Source organism: Galeopterus variegatus, unplaced genomic scaffold, assembly GCF_000696425.1.
Source record: "Galeopterus variegatus unplaced genomic scaffold, G_variegatus-3.0.2 Scaffold13479, whole genome shotgun sequence".
Classification (NCBI taxonomy): Eukaryota; Metazoa; Chordata; class Mammalia; order Dermoptera; family Cynocephalidae; genus Galeopterus; species Galeopterus variegatus.
The window spans coordinates 16,104-16,957 of record NW_007739590.1 but is presented as its reverse complement, the minus strand read 5'-3'; positions in this window follow the sequence as shown (position 1 = coordinate 16,957).

Sequence of the window (854 nt, the reverse complement as noted above, 5' to 3'; positions counted from 1 at the left end):
CTTAAAATCTGAAATTTCAATGACAGACAAAAACTCTTTAACAAGGCTGTTATCCAACTTTAAATGCTAAATACTTAATATATACAAAAATCTAAGAATTCTGTTAATCCAAAGACAGCATTATAAGAGTCAAAAGGCAAACCACAGAGAGGGAGATTTTTACAATAATATATCCAACAGAATTCATATCTATAACATATACTTGGTCCCTGTACCCTGGTCAGTTGCCACCCCCCCCAAAAGAATCTCCTAGAAATCAATAATAAAATAAAAACTCAGGGCCGGCCCGGTGGCGCACTGGAGAGTGCGCCTCCTGGGAGTGCGGCGGCACTCCCGCTGAGGGTTCGGATCTCGTGTGGAGACCGGTTCCCGCTCACTGGCTGAGCGCGGTGTGGGCACAACACCGAGGGTTGCGATCCCGTTGCCGGTTCCCGGTACGGGTGCGACACCGAGGGTTGTGATCCTGTTATCGGTCAGTAAAAAAGACAAAAAGGAAGAAAAAAAAAAAAACTCAATAGAATAATGGGCTAAAGTCTTGATCAATTACTTCACAAAAAAGGATACCTAATGTGCCAAACTATATTTAGTCACCAGAGTAATTCAAATTAAAACCACAATGTGGGCCAGCCCGGTGGCGCACTGCTACAGTGCACCGCTTGGGAGCGTGGCTGCGCTCCCGCCGAGGGTTCGGATCCCACATACAGACCGGTTCCCGCTCACTGGCTGAGCGAGGTGCGGGCGCGGCACCAAGGGTTGCGATCACGTTGCCGGTCCCGGTCCTGTACGGGCGCGACACTGAGGGTTGCGATCCATTGCCAGACACGAAAAAAAAAAAAAAAAAAAAAGAAAACCAC